Genomic DNA, 18,603 nt, shown 5'->3' with positions numbered 1-18,603 from the left:
GGGTGATGAGGCGCTCCCTGGTGTTGCCCCCCTGAATCCTCTCTTTGCTTCCACCCTCCTTCAAAACAAGTGACAGCTCTGTTTTCCAGATGTGAATGCTGAGAAGCAGTGCTGGTGAAGGACCGATCCTGTGAATACAGGTGGTGGCCTTCCTGGCCGGGGCCCATCAGGCTTTTCCTGCCATTGGGCTCCATGCTTCGCTCTGCTCCAGCACCCCATGCTTCTCCCGGCTGACACGCAACCCTTGGTGGCTGAACAAAAAGTGTTGGACGTTCCCAACCCTTGTCTTTTGAGTTCTTAGAACAAATCTTCATTTCCTGATACTACTTTGCTTGTAAATGGGAAATCATATAGAAAGTACAGTGAGTTTCGTGGAGAGTTTAGTCAACAGGAAGTTACCCTTTCATCCGTATTTTTCTCTATGTGATTGGACTGTATTTTCAGTTCTGATTTGGAAGAATCTACTTGGGCTGCGAGTAAATAATTAGAAACTTGGAGTTGCAGTGGATCACTTTTATTCTTGGTAGCAGCCAAATATCAAGCATTCTTGGAAGGTCTGATGAAATGCTCATTTTAAATGCAAATTCTTTGCGCAGTTAGAAGGAAAATGGAATCGTTCTGGCTCCCAGCATTCACTCAGCATTTTTGCCATTCCTTCTGATGGCTGAAGGGAGGGCTTGTGACTAAGTCCTTCAGCATTTTTATTACGAATTCAGATGTGTGCTTGCCCAGAGGAAGCCTTGCTCTGGGACATTAACCCTCTGTTGCCATCGGTGGTGTTTGCACTGGTATCACCCTCCCCCTCCACAGTCTTTGGATTACCTCACTGATTGGGTTTATGGATGATGGATGTACTAGGAAATTCGTGGTGGCTGGTTGTTGTTTTTGTTTGAAGTGAATGAAATGTGTTACCAGACACTTTAGGTCCTAGGCTGTGTGCCTTTTAGCCTTAGAAGTTCAGCTTCCCTCTTGGTTCCTCTTTTGGATGTTTCCTCCCATTTTTTCCTTTAGCCCACTGCTCTGTCCCAGCTTGGGATCTAGAGAGCTCTTGGACTTGTGCGTGATGGGAACAGTAAGATTCCTTTGCAGTGTGATGGGGTGGGTGGTTTCCTGTCCTGGACTGTCCTAGGAACACATGCACAATGGTGAACTCACAGAGGTGGTTAAAGATGTTAATCCTCTCCCCATGTCAGACACGTTAAATCTCTCTTTCTGAAAGTGAGAATTTTATTTGGAAAAAAGTTCTGTGTTCTTTGGTTCTAGAGGCCATTCGGGAGCCTCTCCATTAATCTGGTTTCTTTTGTGGGAGGCGTGCATTCAGCTAGAGCCAGGAGACAAGGTTTGGGGAATGGCAAGATGGTGGCATAGTTTTTCCATCCATAAAACAATGACTTGATTCTGAGTCTATCCCCTAAGCTGGGGTGGCAGGTGGATTTACGGTTGCCAAGCATTATGAAAATGCTCATATACATCATTGAGTGCAGTTGTCCCCGTGTTATTCCTTCTAATTCTATTGCAAAGCTGTCTCAGTTTGTTGCATACGCATTTTTGCAAAGCAGAATATAGAATTCAAGGGGCACCTGGGTGGCTCAGTAGGTTAAACCTCTGCCTTCGGCTTAGGTCATGATCTCAGGGTTCTGGGATTAAGCCCCACATAGGGCTCTCTGCTCGGCAGGGAGCCTGCTTCCCCCTCTCTCTCTGCCTGCTGCTCTGTCTACTTGTGATCTCTTTCTCTCTGTCAATTAATAAATTTTTTTTTAAGATTTTATTTATTTATTTATTTATTTATTTATTTGACAGAGATCACAAGTAGGCAGAGAGGCAGGCAGAGAAAGAGGAGGGGAAGCAGGCTCCCTGCTGAGCAAAGAGCCCAATGCAGGACGCAATCCCAGGACCCTGGGATCATGACCTGAGCCGAAGGCAGAGGCTTTAACCTACTGAGCCACCCAGGCGCCCCCAATTAATACATTTTTTTTAAAAAAAGAATATAGAATTCAAAATAAAGTTGCCACATTGGTCCTTAGTTTGTTGACTGCAAAGAATCATTTTAGAGTTGGAAGGAGCTCCTTGGGTCCAAGAACTCTCTGCTTTTCATTTCTGTGACCTGAGGAAGTCGTCAGGGACTTCTTTGGTGGGTGATGATAGAGAGAAACATGTTGTTCTCAGCCTTAATGCTCCTCCCAATGGGAATGAGATAGGGCTGAGAGAACACTGGTGGGGAAATGGTCCTGATTGAAGGTATTAGACAACTAGTAGCTCCAGGTTTGAACCTCTGTCCTAGAAGGCTTTGAGAAGTAATGGTTGAGTCTGTGTCAGAGGTTGCAAAATCTCTGAAGTGGGCCAACATTGTCATTAAATGACCATGAACCAGAGACCTAGAAATTCAGGTGCTATGTCCAGACCAGACAGAGGAAGTCCCAACCCCAGAGGAAGAGTTAGGACTTAGGACATTGCCCGAGTGTTCTTCCTGCCTTGTGTATTTTAGTAAGGGTTCTGAGCCCCCATGCCATTGGCATTTGTGTTGGATGATTCTGTTGTGGAGGCTGCCTTGTGTGTCATAGGATGTTTAACACCATCCGTGGCCTCGACCCTCTAGTTGCCATTAACCCACATCCCGCACCTTCGGTTGTGACAGCTGAAAATGTCTCCAGACATTGCCAAATATCCCCTGTTGGGGAGAATTCTTCCCGGTTGACCACCAGTGTTTCAGTTGTAGATGATGACCCTGGGAATTCATAAACAGAACTCTTAGATGGCTTGAACCCTATCCCCCCCCCCCCCCCGCACTTTGAAATGTCAACTACACAGCTAAAATAGTGTTTACTAAAGCTCTTACAGTACATAAAACTGGCTCAAAGGCCATTTAGAAGAAAGTGATAAACACAGGCCTGAACTGAACTGTTGAGTCTGAACTGTTTTCCCTTGAGTAGATTTGACTGTGGTTTTCTCCTTAGAGTTTGGACACAGAGGACTTACTTCCACTAAGCAGCTTGTACTTTTGTTTTTAGCTAATGGTTGTGCGTGGAGACGACGTGCGTAGTGACTAGAGGAGAAATCAAAAATGCTCTGAAGGCAAAGGAGATTTGGGCAACCTGAAAATGGTGATGGATTGGTCTCCCATTTTTCAAACCTTAGGGTAAGCTTGGGAGAGAACGCTTAACAACTTCAACTTCTGTAAATACAGAGCAGATGTGGGTGCAGAAATTGAAGGAGACCATGACTTGATGAATTCGGGAGTTGCTGTGAATCAGTCGATGTGACGAGTAGAGCATCCATTAAGAGCCTGGAGCCCTGGGTGCCGTATGTGGGCCCACCTTCCACTCTTTTGGTCAGGTCACCAAATATTTGGGCAGTAGTTTCCTTAGTCTTAGAAGAAAGGGCAAGGTCAAGATTCCTGCTTGCTAGGTGGGGGTGAAGTGCTGGGTGGTGAAGCAGGGTATATGAGACCATAGGATAAACCTAAGACTCTCACTGGAGCCCTAATTTTGCTGAGGAGATTTGGAAGACACAAGGTTACTTTTGAATGAAAGCCAGCATGCACGTATTGAATAAGTGCAATATTTGCATGATCTGAATTTAAGCTAGAACATTGAACTCAATAAATGAAGGCAATCTCATGCTTGCTAAGAATTTCTTCTCGATGCCAGGTGCTTCCCTCCCCCCGCCCCCGCATTTTGTTGGAATTCTGGCAGAGTTTGCTAAGTCATGGGCCCGGTTCACCAAAATTATTTCTACATGTAAAATTTCTGGTGGGGGAAAAAAGAATCCTTGGTGTAAGTGATCTAGGGTAGATTCTAGGGTAAGTTCACATGCTCAACAACAGAGAGGACATTAGGGGAAAAGGGATCACAATAATAAAGGTTGTCTAGCCTTTAAGAGTTCATGTACTTAAAAGTTTACCTTCCTTCCTTTTGGCTTCAGTGCGAGAGCTTTTGGCTTGTATTAGCTTGTAACCAACACTGAAAAGGGTATGCTTGTGCTGTTGTGGGACGCTGGAGATTTAAACATGTTACCTGAGAGTTGACCTAATCTACAAAATGTGCCAGAGGAGATAGCATTCTGCTGTACATTTATATGAAATGGCAACAGTGGGGTTGGCCTTGGAGTCAATGTTGAAAGTTAAAACTACCGACTGGGGAAATTACCTAGCTGGGGAAAGTTAGAAGAGTAAGACACTCCATCCAGTCAATTTTTGTTTCTGAAGTTATTTAATGGTACAAAGGAGTTGTTTTTGGGTGATGACGTTCAAGACTCTTCATGACCGTACTTTGGAAACTAACGTCAAAGACTTTAGACTGTACCTACATCCCCATGCTGTCCGGTTTCTGGACAGCAGTAAGGCGGATGCCTGGCGGACACCTAGGAATGAGGAACACCTACGAATAAAGGCAGCTGTTGAGCAAAACTGCTCCTGTAACCATTTGTCAACATACCTTATGTGAGGTAACTTTACTGTATGACATAACAAAGATAATTTATAATGTCTTCATGAAGGCAGGAGTGGGTGGTAGTGAGGTTTTTGTCTTTTGTCAGCGTGTAATTGAAACAGAGCCTGGACCAAATGAGAAACATTTGTGTTTGGAAAAAGATTCCAGAGGCTTCTTGACTGGGGTCCTATATTGCTTCCTTATTTTCCTTGGAGCATGTAAGCAGACTTCTCATCTGGGATGAGCATTAACAACATGACCATTTCTATCTGTTCATAAGCAAATGGATTTTAGGGCCAAGAGAATGGTGTAAATTCTAGACCCACAGGGCACACCCAATGAATCAGATGAAAAAGTGTGGAGGTTGACCTGTTTCAAGAAATCCGTGGCTACAGAATGAATGTATAAATGTCGTTGCTTTAACAGGCTCCTTCCCCAGAAGCTGTGTCCTTCATAAAGGAAAGTGCCTGTGCATTCCAAAGTCGCATACTTTCTGAGTAGGTCCCGGAGGAACACGGGCTTTGGAGAGAAAGTGAGGTGTTTGGCCCTTGGGGAAATAGAGCCTGAACAGGGTAGACTGATGAGATTGAATACTTACGCTAGTGTGGGGGGTGTGTGTGAGTGTGTGTGTGTGTGTGTGTGTGTGTGTGTGTGTAAAACTCTTAAAAAAACAAAAGCAAGAACAAAAAACCCCAAAACCTATCCTTGTATTCAGGCTGTCAGTGTGCTTGGTTAGATTCTAAAATGGGCACCCTGAGGGCCACCCACAAGAACCCTCAAAACATGAAGGCATGGTCACTTCACAGGTAACGGAGTCCTCACTGTTGGCCAAGGTTGATGTTGGATGCTGTGTTGGGCACAAAGGTAAAGGTGGTGGCTTCCTGGCCTGCCAGGATCTCTCAGGGAGGTGAAAGGCACCCAGAAGCTAACTCTCTGGTCTGAGGTCTGCCACAATGAGACAAAAGGGTAAGGCATGTAAGGGAAAGAAAGACTCATTTTGAGGGGGAGCATTAAAGGGGTTGTCTTAGGGCTGGTGGCGGAATGTGAGCTGGATTTTGGGGGAAGGTAAATTTATATCCGGTGATGCTGGTTGGGCTTTCCTAAAAGGAGTGGGACTTGGGCACAGACCCCAAAGTGGATGAGTGAAGGCAGGAAGTGGTGGGGCGGAGAGAATCCCAGAACACTCTGGAGTCTGGTTTGTGGTTCGTGGAGGCGGTGTGTGTGTGTGTGTGTGTGTGTGTGTGTGTGTGTGTGTGTGTGTCTATCTGTAGGAAGGCGCTGAGTCTGGAAATCAGGTAGGGATCTAACTGTGCAGGGCCTCCTATCCCAAGGTAAGAAATTTGAAATATACCTCTAATGTGTGGAGAACACACCCAGGGGAGAAGGGGGGAAGGAGGTAGAGAAGGCAGCATTGCAGGCAGGACAGAAAGGCACAGGGAAGAAGAAAATGAACACCTTTGAGTCAAAATTCGGGTCTTTCTGCTGTTGTTAGACTGACAGATGGGGAAGCCAGGCTGCTCATATAGCCTGGGCCTTTGGGAAGACTTGATTTTTTTTTTTTTTCTTTTTGTATCTTTATTACAGTTGCAAGTTTTCAAGCGTGAACATGGAATCACTGAGTTATGCTGCACTTGGAGGAGATCCAGTCACCCTCTTCTTCCTCCCCAAATTCTTAACTTATGTTAATTGTCTGTGAAGTTCTCAGTCAAGAATCCTTCCTGCCCCTTCTCAGTGTTTGCTTGCTCTGAGCCTGCTGCGTACCCTGGGTAGGGTGCGAGGGATGCCTCCAGGAGAAGTCTTTGCTCTATAGGAGCTCCAGGCTGAGACTGGAGAGGAGAGAGGATTAGGATTCTAGAACAGTATGAACAGCTCACTGGTGGGGGTTTCCCAAAATATGCACAGGGAATTACAGGAGAATGTATTGGGGGGGCACTGGTTGGGATGGGGCAGAGGAGAAGACGCCCAGCTGTGGGAGATGATGCAAATTGTGGCTTACATAAAAATTATTTCCTACCTTCACTTGAGACCTAAAGTTACCTTCCAATAGCCTTGAAGTACGGCCAGTATTTTGGGGCTTTTTTGGGGTCATTTTTATCCCCCAACTGCAACCCCAGCCCTAGTTTGGGGCAGAACACAGGCTGTCGTGTGTGGGAGTTAGTCAAGGGATCCTTAATCCTTCTGCGTCAAGTATTGCCTGTGGAATAAAACTGTACTGGAATTACTCCACTATTTTAAAAAAGTATGTAGGAAATAGTGAGGTTGATTGAAAATTTATTTTAGAGGATTTTTGTCTTAATCTTTTTTCTCCGAAGATACCAGAAGTACGGCTACTACTCTGTGTGTGTGTGTGTGTGTGTGTGTGTGTGTGTGTGTGTGTGGCAGGTGTGGGGCATTTGCAGGGGAGACTCTTTAAAACCTTTTGCCCTTAAAAGGAACCATTGACTTCTCTTAGCACTCAGCGCAGTGCCTGTCATCTGGGTGTGTAATAAAAGGGCCAGACGTGAGGGCTGCAGGAGCAGAGCCACATTCATGCCTCCCACCACTGCTTCGGGGCTGGGGGCCATCCCGTCACCCAGGGCGTGCAGGGAGAGGCACCTGAGGCCTGGAGGTGTGGCCTTTTCCTGCCCAAGTCCTCCAAGGCATGTGGAGATCACTAGGAATGACACTTGAGCACAGGCCCATGCCCCAGAAATGCAGGGCTGTCATTGGAGGGTTTATTTTGAGTCCTGGCCGGGACCTTGGTGGAAAGGAACTAGCTGTTAGATGCAATGACTAACACCAGGATCTTACTTCTCACCACGAGGGTCAGTCCCTCTCCTTGGCTGAGGGGCCTTGTCTGCAGATTGTCTGGGGTAGACATCATAAAGCTACCTCTGGAATCTGTTCCCCGGTTGAGCTCTCCTCCCCCGTGGGTCCCATTGGGTGGAAACAGTGACTGTGCCTGTAAGTGAGCACTCTGAATTTGAGAAGGGTCCCATTTAGAGTCTCAGTGGGAAAGGGGCATGAGATCATTTGGTTCCCTTGTTGGTTGCTGAAACCCTTTGTCCTCCTGAAATTGGCAGGCCTTTACTTTTCCTGAACTCTTAGCAATGGTTTCCCTGGAAGCTATTGTTTTGATTTCATCAGAAGAATGTTGGGCTTGTGATGCATGTGCGTGCACTTGCATGTGCGTGCACTCACTCGTATGTGCGCACGTGCGCACACACACACACACACACTCAAACTGGCAGGCATGTACACACACACACACACACACACACACACACACAGGAAAGCCAGGCCTGTCTTGGATTCCAGAGATGGCAGGATCCCGTGGAATGTTTACTTCTAAAGAAAGTGACCTATTAAAGAGTGGGTTCTGTATTCTTACTTGGGCTTTTGCTTTTTTAAACCAGATTTGAGCAAGGAGAATAGACTTTTCAGAGGAGGTAGGGGATAGCAGCACTTCCTTTATTAGGCACATGCTATGCTGTGTCTACCCAGGGTATCCATCCAAGAGGTCTGAAAATGGTGACAATGTTGTTGAATGTCACGGTGGCAATGATTGGCTATTATAACCAAAAGATAAACGTGACACCTTTGTCTTAAAAAAAAAAAAAAAAGAGGGCTCGTTTCTGAATTGCATGCGCTTCTTATTTGGCCAAGATGATATGGGTAAGTGTGTGCAAAGGGATAGGAATTAAGACTCGACTGCTCATGTCTCTAGATACCTCACCAATTTTTTGGTAAGCAGGTCACTTGACCACCCCCTGAATGAGCAGAATTCTCCCGAGGAAGGTCAAGTATTGATGAGGCACCCGAAGGAGAATACCGAAGCAACCTTGGCCTTTGTAGCCAGCTGAAGAGGGGGAGGTGTCAAGTGTTCCTCCAAACTTGCTGCAGCCTCCGGGCCTTCACTGCCTTCTTAGCTGATCAGGAAGACTGAGCTGGTTCCTGGTAACAGAATGTGCCGCAGGAATAGGCTGGCAGAGCCTTTAAGAGGAAAGACCACTGGGTTTGCAGAAACCCAACACTGGCTTTTCCCAGAGTGACAGGCAGCACCAGAGGTCAGCGTGGCCTCAGCCTCAGAGCACAGGACTGCCCCAGGGTGTGGACGTTTAAAAATGAAAATGTATTTATAGACGGTGCCCCTGGGGCCAGAATGTTCACTGTTCCTCTGTGGGCCCCACCCTTTGACAAACACAGACCTCATTCCACAGGCTTGCTTGTGTGTCTTAAATGGGGGCTGAGAGTCCTTGTCATTGACCTGACTCCCAACTCCTTTGTAAAAGAAAAAAAACATTGCTTTGTGACCTATCCATAGAAGAGTGTATAAAGTGTCTAGGTATCAGTGTGAACAGGAAAAGGTACGTCCATCAAGCCTAGAACCAGGTTAAGCCATCAGTGTTACAAATACAGAACAGAATTCCCCCTTGATCTCAGAGGTGACAAGTGTCTTAACTTTCTGTTGGGACCAATCCTGCCTTTCTTATTGTTAGTACCTATGTAGGCATTCCTAAATAATGTATATTTTTGTTCCCTGATGTTCATTTCATTCTGGGTTTCGAAAAGTCAGTGACCAAGTACAAACAGAGCTTTGGGAAGCTTCCTGCTGAAAGTGTTTGGCAAAGGACCCCAGAGGCACAGAGAACTCTCATGCTGTTGTGAGCGTTGATAGCTGCGGGTCTGACTTTTTCCACCATAAATGCTACCAGAAGCCAATTTTCTCAGTTGTCCGTGCTCTGGTGTATCACTTTATAAATGGGGTTGTCATTCACACCCCCATTTACAAAGGGGTCATAGGAAGTTCAGAGAGAACTAGAATAGGGGACTCCTTATAACGTTTCAATCCAGCAGGGGTCCTTAGCCAGACGTACAGAGTGAAACTTCAGGTGGCTTTTGGACTCTGAAACCGCATGCATTCTATGCTTTTGGGTGAAAGCGTCCGTGATCCTTCCAGAGGACTTGGTGGACCCTCCTTCTCCATAAGGTTAAGAGCTACGCAGCCGTCATGGTAGGTTGTGTGTGGTTTTTTTTTTTTTTTTTTTTTTTTTTTTTTTTTTTAAATGAATGCTGGAACTGTGGAAGACTTGTTGAAATACATTCAATCTGCTGGTGTGTCTGCGTTGACTTTGTACGTCTGAGCGTGCCTGAGTGTTGAAAGGGAAATGAGCAGTAAGTTATACTGCGGATTGTCCAGGGTGGAATTCTTGACCGTCCCATGGGTGGCCCAGCAGGCTTTACATGTTCTCTGAAGCCTGCATCTCCTTTTCTTGACCCAGAGTTAACTAACGAGAATGCCAGAATGGGGAGGGTGGGGGTGGGTAGGGGCCGGATTGGGATGGTTGCTGTAGTTTCAAAAACAAATGACCTCACTGCCAAAGTTCTATTTGATGCAAGAGAAACCCTAACCTTGGCCTTATAAATGATGGACCTTTGTGGAAACACATCCAAATACCCATTTAGTGAGGGTAGGGGCACATGTGTCGCTGTGACGTTCACTGCCTAGAAACAAAATACAGCTATTGTTAGGACAAACTTCCTAGTCACTTCCTTGAGAGATGTGGCCGTTTAAATCTATAATGAGGGACATTCGCGTCTTCAGAGTAGGGAGTAATGATGCTGTGTTGTGACCTAACTTAACATGAGGTTACTTTCCGCTTTATTCCAGCAATGTGCGGCAATTGTTGAGTTCCTTAGCTGCGGGACCCCTGAGCTTCATGTTCTTTTTATGGAGGAGGTGACGGCAGGAAAGCAGAGTTCGGCGTGATGTGCCCAGGGATGCCTTGACTTGTCGGGCTCAGCTGGAACTAAAACCCCAGGGAAGGAGCTATTTCCATGATTATGGCTTAAATATATAATTGGATGAAGATTAACTTAAAAACATAATGAGACTCCTTTCCTAGAGAATTAGCATTCTGAGCATCTATATCATTTGAACGAAATGACCGTTGACAACAGTCTTAGCTCACCCATTTTGAAATGCCCTACTTAGTCTTGGAGCAATTCCTGGATGGATTCTGGCCTCTTGGATCTGTAAACCCGATGTCTGGAAAAGGAGCTTTTGTTCTGGTTCTGTGTTCCTTATAGGTCATAAACTGAGATTTTTTTTTTTAGGTGTTAAGTTTTTTGTTTGTTTGTTTATAAGGTTTTTCAACTTCTCATACTCAAATGTGAACGATTTCCTTTTTTTTTTACATGATGTTTTTGAAGAAAACCAGGAGTTTCACTTAGGCAGTTGAAGTCTTTGGGGATTGGGGGGGGGTGGGGGAGAATTTAGGGGAAGGATTAAGATTTGGAAATGCAGGCTGCTCTGTCTTGTTTCATCGGTTAAGAGCCAGATGGAATAAGAGTAACATTTAGAAACTGAGTTCTATTAAGGAAAGTAATTTACAGGTAAATTTAAGCTTTATAGACTTGATTCTGTGATTCCATTCCTGGTGTTACCATTACTTGCTACTAATTTTGGGCAAAACGGCTCCTCTTGGTCATGATTTCTCTCCTCTGTAAAGATAGGATGGGTACAATGACCTCAAGGACACTAGGCAGCGGGGACCCCATGTTGGATGGATCTGTCGAGGGGCTGCTCTGGGGCTGCCGGGGGTGGGGTGGTGCCCCTCCTGAGACTGAAGACAGACGGGTTGTCCCTCTGGGGGTACTGCGCAGTGCCTAGAGAGAGACCAATAGCCTCAGGAGTGGTTTTCTGCCCACTTTCTCATGAGAACCCCACCGGTGTCCTTCAGTGTTGGGAACACATCTCATACCCACTAAGGTGGCCACCTGCCCTGACACATGTCTTTTGTCTCCTATTCGCCAGCGCGCTGCTGTAGGGTAACATCTGGGCTGGGTTCCTGGACCCTTGGCTGTCTTGCTGCCCACAAACTCCTGGATCAGCTTGTTGAAAACAGTGAGTAACCTGCACGTTTCTACTTGGCATGCAACTATAGACCTGTGGAATTTGAGGGCTGGAGGGTTGTGGCCAGTAGTGCCACCGTCCCGCCAGCTCTCCCAGAGGGACTGCCTTTCTCACACCCAGCTCCAGGAGCCTTGGACATGGCAGCTGTGACCACAGATGTGACCTTTCTGCCCCTAGCAGCCATAAAGGGCACGGGGCCTTCCAAATCTGCCTGCTTAGGGCTTCTCTGTTCTACCACCAGGGCCAAATACTGACTGTCCATCTTTACTAGCCCCCAGGAACAGCCTCTTCATGGGGCAAATGCAGGTGCTGTGCTTCTGCCTGCCCTCCTGTTAGCCTGCGTGTTCTTCCTCATCTATCCTGTCTTGTCCTCATGTTACCCTCCCTTTCAGAGACGCCTTCTCTGACTCCCTTAAAGACCCTCTTCCCCCCTCCCCCGACTCCTCCCCATATTCTGTCTCTTCATGTTTCTCTTACATCCTTGCCTGCATTTTGCTGTGCACTTAAAACAGGCTTGATCTCTTGTTATCGGGTAGACGACCCATTCATACTCAAATATCCTTCACGTGAATGAATGGATGTGCTATATGCCAGTGGCTAAGGTAGGCACAGTGTGGGCGGTCATGGAACTTCCAGAAAGGAAGAGAAAGACCAAGTAAAAACTACACTGTCACGGTCACAGCCCTAACTGGGTGGATGATTTTGTTCTGAGTGCTCTAAAGCAGGGTCGACTGGGGGATCTGATTAAAAAGCCGGTCCTGACTGGGTCGGTCTGGGTGGGGCCTGGGAATGTGCCTTTCTAACAAGTTCCCAGTGGTATCCGTGCTACCGTTGTGTGGACCGTGCTACCGTTGTGTGGATCGTGTTCGGAGAAGTAAGGTCTAAGGTTCTTGGAATATAGGACATTTGCCTTTGAGTGTGACCTTTGGGGATCTGCTCCAGGGGTGTGTGGGGGGCGGTGGGGGGAGGTCTCAGAAGTCCTGCTGATCTCCCGAGGAGCCACCTGGACAGACCACTTGAGTAGTTAGCAGTTCCAACAGCCATTGAGGGAGTACTCACAGTGTACTAGGCGCTAGGCTAAGAGCCTGGCACACAGCCTTGTGTCTTAGCCCTCCCTCCAGCCTGTGAGGCGGGCACTCACCATCTCACCGAGGCTGGGATGAAGGAACTCGCCGCGTCACACAGCAGGTGCCTTTGGTGTCCGGCTTTCAGGCTGAGCTCTCCCTCCTCTGGCCTTTACCACCTGAATCCCCACTAAAAATGGGATTTTTACTGCTGGTAGCAAGATGGAGTTACTGATTATTAATGTTTTCTTCCATCTTTCCCACTCTCGTGCTCCTCGAGGATATGGCCTTTCCCTGTGTGTCGGTTTTAAAGTGTTGCTTCGATAGGCAGTCCAGCCTCTTGAGTTAGGGGAGGAACTCGGTCAGTGTGGGGTGGGAATGGACAGAAAGAGCTGTATATTCATGTAGGAGGCCCACTTTTCGTACTACCTCTGCTAGCCTCAGCTAGCCTCCGTGGGCCAGTTCTCCCAGGGGACTGATGGCTCCCGGTGATCCCCAGAGCCGGTGCCACAACCTAGTCATCCAGAGCTCATGGCTGGAGGCAGAAGGCGAGGGGTCAGGCTGACCATTTCCTGGCCCCTGTGCAGGATTGCTGTATCAAAGACATCATGGGGTGCCTGGGTGACTCAGTGGGTTGAGGCCTCTGCCTTCGGCTTGGGTCATGATCCTGGGGTCCTGGGATCGGGCCCTGCGTCGGGCTGTCGCTTGGTGGGCAGCCTGCTTCCTCCTCTCTCTCTGCCTGCCTCTCTACCTACATGTGATCTCTGTCTGTCAAATAAATGGATAAAATTTTATTTTTTTTTATTTTTATTTATTTATTTTTTTAAAGATTTATTTATTTATTTGACAGAGAGAGATTACAAGTAGGCAGAGAGGCAGGCAGAGAGAGAGAGGAGGAAGCAGGCTCCCTGCTGAGCAGAGAGCCCGATGCGGGACTCGATCCCAGGACCCCGAGATCATGACCTGAGCCGAAGGCAGCGGCTTAACCCACTGAGCCACCCAGGCGCCCCAAAATTTTAAAAAAGAAAAAAAAACACAAAGACAATCATGAAGTAACCTTTCTCTGCTCAGGATTGTTTTCTCTGTTCTGGGTCAGATTTGCAACTGTAGTGCATTAGGGTTTCAAGGTTTTGATGAGGCTCCTCTGTTTGGCCTTCTATTTTCTGGGTTTGTTTCCTCAACAGCAAAAGGAGGGCAGGGACTTTGCCTGGCACAGAGATTTGTTGTAGATATGATGCTCTTACCGTACGATATACACAGCCCAGCTGCTCATTTGATGCCTGGCCGAAGTGTCCTTTTCCACCTGTTTCTGGCTCCATTCCCTCCAGCCAAGCTCTTTCCTTTTCTTTGAGGCCAATTTCTTTGCAGAAATGAGTCCCTTGAGGACCGGGATTATGCTTCCTCCATCCTTGTATCCCGGGACCCAGCACTCAGCCTTGAGCCCCATAAACGTGTGTTAAACGAACCCCACGAAGTCATTTCCTTCTTCCATTTGCTTATCTAAACTAACCTGTCTGAAGAGCAAAGAATTAATGGGCACTGCTGATGGATCCCTGAGCAAACACTTAGTGGTAACTGTGGTCACACTGGTCTCTGGTAATTATAAGCCTTCTCAAGTAAACACGACGGTAGGCGTGTCCTTGGCTTTTGTGGACTTCAGAAGATCTCCTCTCTGGGGTCTGCAATTGTTTGTGATAATGGGAGAGAGCCAATGGGGCGGAAGATGTTGGATAAGTGTCTTAAAGAACATTCTTTGCTTCAACAGGTTGGTATTTTTTTTTTTTTAAGGTCCTTTTACTTGGTAAAGTTACAATAGCAATTTACAATCTGTTATTTTAAGAAAAGGAAGGGAAAGATGACTAAAAAGGGACCTGCTGATCCTTCGTATTGATAGGCCTCATATTGACGACCCTTGCCAAGGACTACAGCTTTCTGAGCCTGTGTTGAATGTCAGATTTGGAACTGGTATCCCTCTTTGTACCAGATAGTACTTTTTTTTTTTTTTTTTAATCACAATATGACAAACTTTAGGATGCTATGAGACAGAGAAACGGGCTTTTCCTCTTTTCAAATGTAGTGTTAAACACTACTCTGGTACCTGCTGGACAAAATTCTGTCCATATCTGCCATTCAGAATGTCCCATCTGCAAAGCCAGCATTGGTTACAGAGCTGTTGGGGTTGGGGTTGGGATTGGGCGTGGAGTGGTTTTGCCCACAGCAAACAGATTTTATTTTAGTACCAGTTTCTTACCTTGTCTGAAATTGGGGATTCACGGTGACATCGGATCCCAATTCTTGTTCTCATTTGGGACCCTCCGAGGCATGTTTCTTTTTACTAAAAAGGAAAGGCAGTGTTGCTGCTTAAAGGAATGAAGAATGGAATCTGCCAGCTTTTACTTCTCTCTCCTTGCAGACAGAGCCCTTACTGGCTCAAACATACCAAATGATATTGTTAAACCTCTTGGTTTTTTGAGGGAAGAAAAAATTTTTCAAGGTGGTATCAGGACTCCCCCTGAAGTCCTCATTGTGCCCTTTGTGTTATTTGAATAAAATACAGTATAATGTTCCGCACAATACTTCAAAAAATAAATGTATCCTGGACATTAATTCCATGCTGATAAAAATGTATCCTGAATTTAACAACTGCATATTTCTTAATTGTTAACATCTTTCCTTGTTTTAAAAAAAAAAAAATTATATGTGACCTTTCACTTTCTGCTTGCTGGCCACGCTTTGTGCCCTCTGTCTCCCCATTTACCTACTTGATAATATTGCAATGAGTATTTTTTAAATAAATAAAAAAAATCTTAAAAAAATTGACCTTTGTAAGAGATGATTTAATCTGTATTTGTAACAAGGGTGTGAAGGCCCTCAGTAACACAGAATGTTGATCTTAAAAAATTTTTTGTCATTTTGAAAGCCAGATAAATACAAAAGCCTTCCAAAATAGGGCCATGCCAGCTCTGGGAGTTCATAGGTCTTCAAACAAGGTCTCTAACCTGCTGGAGTTTACCAAGATGTCTCTGCTGGTTCTGCAGTTCAACCTTCAAGGACTTCTTAAGGGGGCCCTCTGAGCTTGCCTGGTCCCCTCCTCCGATGGCTCCTTTGCTCTGCCTCCCACCTGTTCTTGTTTATACCCATTGGTGTGCAGCGTTGATAAATGCTTAGGAGTGACCACTTCTGTTGAAGCGTGTTTGAGAGGGAAGATACGGGTCAGCCTGGAGGTTGCTCCTTGCTTCCCATGGTGGCCCTGGCCTCTCTCCGGTGTCTAGTTTCTCCCCCTCTTTTCTGGCTCAGAGGGGAACTCCTCAACTGCCTGCCACGACCACGCTGAGCTGTCTGTGTCGAGGGTCTCCCAGGCACCCAGAAGAACTGACACTTGTCAGAAACAGATTTCTCTGGGGCAGAGTCGGTCAGCAGGCATCTGTGGCAGATCTGTTCTTGAACGGGAGTGGATGCTGACAGGATGAGAAAAGGCTGAGAAAGTTCCCTGTGGGGTGAGTTTTGCTGATCTGCCCACCCTATAATAGGCTTTTCTCCTCTGTATGGCAGCCGGTGCCCTGTCTGGCCGATTCCTGCACTTAGAGCAGACCTCTTGAGGCCAGAACCATTTCCAGCGCAAGTCCTTGGTGTAGACATACTCTTGCCTTGAAAAAGTGATGTTCTCAGTCTCCAGATGGATCTCCTGGGTGGCTTGATGGTAGGCTTCGGTTTTGAGTAGATGCACTGAAGACTGTCAAAAGCCATTACATTCTTTGCTCCTGGATCTGCCTGGACCTCCTTCCCTGGGAACTGCTCTCCTTGGGGGGTACACACTGGGCAGCTGACAGTAGAACGAAGGAGTGGAAGCTCAAACATCCATCTTGACTACGACCACAAGGCTTGGCACCAGCCCGACTCACGAGACTGCGTCGGTTTCAGAACAGTAGCTGTCTCTCCAGATGTTTGGTTCAATAAAAATATTTCCGCGATAAAAAATGCCCTCAGATGCCCTGCTGAGAGTGGAGGCGCTCAGCTCCGGAGCTCGGCTCTGCAGCCAGAGCACGTGGCTGCACCCATGAATTGCGTTTGGCAGCGTGATGGTGGGCCAGCTGCATGGCTCCCATGAGACGAAGGGGCAGTGGAATGGAGAAGATGTGAGGGAAAGTAATGAGGTGGGAGGCGGGAGGGCGGCTGACCTCTGTGCAGCTGCTGAATTTCCAGGGCCGGGCTGGGGCTTTGCTGTGTGGAGTGCACAGTACAGCTGCTGCTGCTTGGACCTGCAGTGGTGAGGATGACTCAGAAACCTGGAAGGAGGCCATGGTGATTTCACTACGGGATCAGAGGCCACGCTAAAGCCCTCTGGGGTGGGAGTGGTTGCTGGGGGTGGGGGGACATGCTGGGGGTTGTTGCTTTCTGATGAATTGGAGTAATCTGGATGCTAGTGCTCTGGGATCTGCCAATTACTGACTTGGGACGTACTCTATTTTTACTACTGAAGAAAGAACTCTGGTGGCAAAACATTGGACAAAACAATAGCAGATGATATCAAGGAAGTTCAGTCTGTTACGGAGGTCATTGGTTTTGTGAATTAATTCCCTTTAGAAATCCTGTTAAAGGGCCAGGTTTTTGGCCCCGGGGTGCAGATCTTTGGGGCACCCCCAGGGGCTTCTGGGAAGTCAAGAGGGGGGTCTCTAGCCTCCACTAATCCCATTTCTCAGAAAGGAGGAAAACTCACTCCTCTCCAGATGAGGGAATATGGTCTGTGTCAGTTTAAATTTGTGGTCCTCTGTGGCAGCAGCAGTATAAGTGACTTAAAACACCACTCATGTGTTCCCAGACTTCAAATCTATAGAAGTGTCTGTCTCACTGGTCTAAGATGTGGGCAGGCTGTATTCCTCTGGGAGGCGCAGGGGAGAATCCATTCCTTTGCCTCTTCTAGCTTCTGGAGGCCACGTGCTTTCCTTGGCTAGTGACCCCGTTGCCCCATCTTCAAATGCAGCTTCCCGTTATCTGCCTCTGACCACAGCCAAGAAGCCTTCTCTGCTTTTGAGGACCTCACTGATTCCACTGAGACCACCTGGATCATCTAGGAAAAATCTCACTAGCTCAATGTCCTTCAGCCTATTTGCGAAGTCAGCTGTGCCTTGGGATGTAACATTGTCACAGGTCCTCTAGATGACAATGTAGACCTCTTAGGGGGGCCATTCCATCTACCCCAAGGATCTGCCACAGGGTCTAACCAATATGATGATTTCCTAGGCTTGACAGGGAGGTTAGTGGCTGGAGTAAGCTCAAGGATGCAGGTGTTCTGACTGCTCAGGACCCCTGACTTGTCCTTGCTGCTGTTGGCTGCACTATGGGATGTCCTGCAGAGGTGGGGTGGTTCCTGTTACAGGCTGTACCCTGCATTATAGCCATTTCATCCCTGGGTAAGAGGCTGTGGGCTGAGGAGAAAAAGAGCCATCCCTTCTAATGGGGAAGAAAGGGACAGAGGCATGAGATTGGGGGGTAAGTGACTACAGTAGAGTTCTGCCTTGTTTGTGGAAGACTGTAAGGTGACTGTGATCCCTCTGCATTGATGGAGGTCTGTTGTCAAGGCTTGGTGTGCCAAGGCACAGACACAAGTGAGCTAGCTTCAGTGAAATGGGTGGGCCTTGTGGCATTCAGTGTAGCTCCTTAACTGCAGCTGACCTTTATTGAGCATTTACTGTGTACCTGGGAGAGCACTGGGGACCACCCAATACATGCTCGCTTGTGCTTGCTCTTTGAGAAGCAGCGCTGGGATATTTCTGCATTGTCCTAGCCCCTCTATTCTTATCAAAAGGAGATCAACTCTCTGCCTATACTTCCTGTGGAGACCTCACACTTGAAGACCTCTCCGTCTTGCTCACCACCTCACAGCTTCCTGGTTCAGTCCTTATACCTCAATTTCTGATGGCTAGGAGATGCCTCTAAATGGCTGAGCTGGAGCCAGGTGTCCAGTTGGCCTGGAGGTGGAAGAGGGGCACAGTCACTTGGTTCTATGGGCAAGTCGATGGTGACAGATATAGACAGGATGGGGAGGAAGCCTTGCCTTAGTTGACAGATGTTTCCGTGGAAACCCTTTGCAAAGTGCATTTATATTGTTTTAAAAGACTTGTTTTTTGAAATAGCTTCAAACTGAGAGTAAAGCTGCAAGAATACACATGTGGCTTAAATGTAAACGATCAATTACAAATCATTTGCCGCATTTGCT

General features: G+C 47.0%; 1 protein-coding gene across 2 annotated transcripts in view; it reads left to right on the top strand.

Annotated features, from left to right (window-relative positions):
- Nucleotides 1-18,603, top strand: part of TLN2 (talin 2) — a 422,410-nt gene that overhangs the window by 60,902 nt on the left and 342,905 nt on the right. For both annotated transcript variants that reach the window (XM_082737314.1, XM_082737312.1), the window contains exon 2: nucleotides 11,224-11,313. The gene's annotated coding sequence lies outside the window, so the exon portion shown is untranslated. The remainder of the gene's footprint in view (nucleotides 1-11,223; nucleotides 11,314-18,603) is intronic.

The sequence above is a fragment of the Mustela nivalis genome, assembly GCF_964662115.1.
Source record: "Mustela nivalis genome assembly, chromosome: 6".
Taxonomy (NCBI): domain Eukaryota; kingdom Metazoa; phylum Chordata; class Mammalia; order Carnivora; family Mustelidae; genus Mustela; species Mustela nivalis.
This window is presented reverse-complemented; position numbering and strand designations above follow the sequence as displayed.